This window comes from Camelina sativa, chromosome 5 (assembly GCF_030686135.1).
Source record: "Camelina sativa cultivar CO46 ecotype springtype chromosome 5, ASM3068613v1".
In the NCBI taxonomy this organism is placed as follows: domain Eukaryota; kingdom Viridiplantae; phylum Streptophyta; class Magnoliopsida; order Brassicales; family Brassicaceae; genus Camelina; species Camelina sativa.
Genome location: NC_141884.1, coordinates 6,602,682 through 6,604,774, shown reverse-complemented (window position 1 = coordinate 6,604,774; position 2,093 = coordinate 6,602,682).

Here is a 2,093-nt window from a genome sequence, read left to right as displayed (position 1 = left end):
TTCAAGGGGGTTACGCCAAGGCGACCCGCTTTCTCCATTTCTATTCATCTTATGTATAGAGGCGCTGATAGTACAAATCCATGCAGCAGAAGCTGACGGACGCATAACGGGTCTAAAGATTGCACAAGGAAGCCCCCGGTGTCACATTTACTCTTTGCGGACGACAGCCTGTTCTTCTGTCGCGCTGATATCCAGCAGTGTGCTGAGCTCCTTTCGATCATCAACAGCTATGGGGCAGCTTCGGGACAACAACTGAACAAGGAAAAGTCAGCTATCCTCTTTGGTAACAAGGTGAATCAAGCCCTTAAAGTGGACCTTAAAAGAGCAATTGGCATCTCGAAGGAAGGTGGAATGGGGACGTATCTGGGGCTCCCTGAGACGATATGTGGCTCCAAACAGCAAGTTTTTGCTTTTGTGCAGGACAGACTAAACAACAGAATAAATTCATGGTCAGCTAAGTTTCTCTCCAAGGGTGGGAAGGAGGTTTTGATTAAGTCTGTAGCTCAAGCTCTACCAACATACGTCATGTCTTGTTTCCTTTTACCACAGAAAATTGTTAACAAATTAAGGGGGACAATAGCTCAGTTTTGGTGGAGCACGAGGAACAATAACAAAGGCCTACACTGGATAGCTTGGGACAAAATTAGTATCCCCATGGAGAAAGGCGGACTCGGCTTTCGGGATTTAAAAGAATTTAAGCTAGCGTGACTTGCTAAGTAGCTTTGGAGGCTTCTAAGATTCCCTGAATCCCTTCTCAGCCGTGTGTTAAAGGGGAGGTACTTTAGATACACAAATCCCATGGAGGTGGAGAAAGCAAGTTTCCCATCGTTTGGGTGGAGAAGTATGATGGCGGCCAAACCTCTTCTTTTGCAGGGATTGAGAAAAAACGTCCGCTCAGGTTTTAACACTAGAGTATGGGTGGATAACTGGATTCCCACGGTTCCAGCAAGACCAGCGAAGGATCGAGGACTAGCTAGAGACCCAAATGTGTATGTCAATCATTTGATAGACTTTGAATCGAAGACATGAAGATGGAAAAGCTACTCGAGTTGATTGATCCGACTGACATTCCGTTAATAACTTGCTTGCAACCTAGCCGGAGGTTTATGGTGGATGACTATGTTTGGAGCTTTACCAAATCGGGACAATATTCAGTACGTTCGGGATACGCCATTGCTACTTCTTTGTGTCAAGAGGTCGTAGAACCAAGCTTAAGCAAACTCAAGAGCCAGGTTTGGAAATTGAAATCATCACGAAAGCTTAAACATTTCTTGTGGCAAGCCATTTCGGGTTTTGTGGCGGCCAACAGCAGACTTGTGGAACGCCATTGTGGTTCTGATAGATCGTGCCCTCGATGCGGAGACGAATTGGAATCAATCAACCATATCCTTTTTATGTGCCCTCCAGCTCTTCAGGTCTGGGCCATGTCAACCATAGCGAACCCTCCGAGTGTTTTCCCGAGCACTTCTTTGTATGCAAATTTTGATTACCTCTTTTGGGGAGCTAAGGATTTGGGTGTAACAGAGGAGCAGCTAGAGGTTTTTCCATGGATCATCTGGTACAACTGGAAGGCGAGGAATGAAAAAATGTTTAACAACAAGGATGTGTCGCCAGCGGATACAGGGAACCTTGCAGCTGCCGAGGCATTAGCATGGCGAGTAGCGCAGATGGTGGAGTCGTTTAAGGAATCTGATGAGGAACAATCAGACGTAAGCGAGGAAGAGGAGGAACCTTTGGGAGCAATCAGATGCCAGATCGACGCATCTTGGGATGAGAAGGATGGTTTCGCAGGTTTGGGTTTTGTCCTGCAGAGTGCAGAAAAGATTTTTGGACTGCAAGGTATAAACCGACATCTCTCTGTTCTTCACTCGGAACTGGAAGCTTTAATTTGAGCTATGGAATCGGCAATATTACAGGGTTTGAATTCTGTCCATTTTGAAACAGACTGTGTCACCATTATCAAGATCATAGAGGAGATTGATGAGTGGCCTTCTTTTGCCACGGAGTTAGATAGGTTTAGTGAGTTAAGAGCTAAATTTTTTATTTTTTCTATTTCTTATATTCCAAGAACAATAAATGTCTGTGCCGACCGT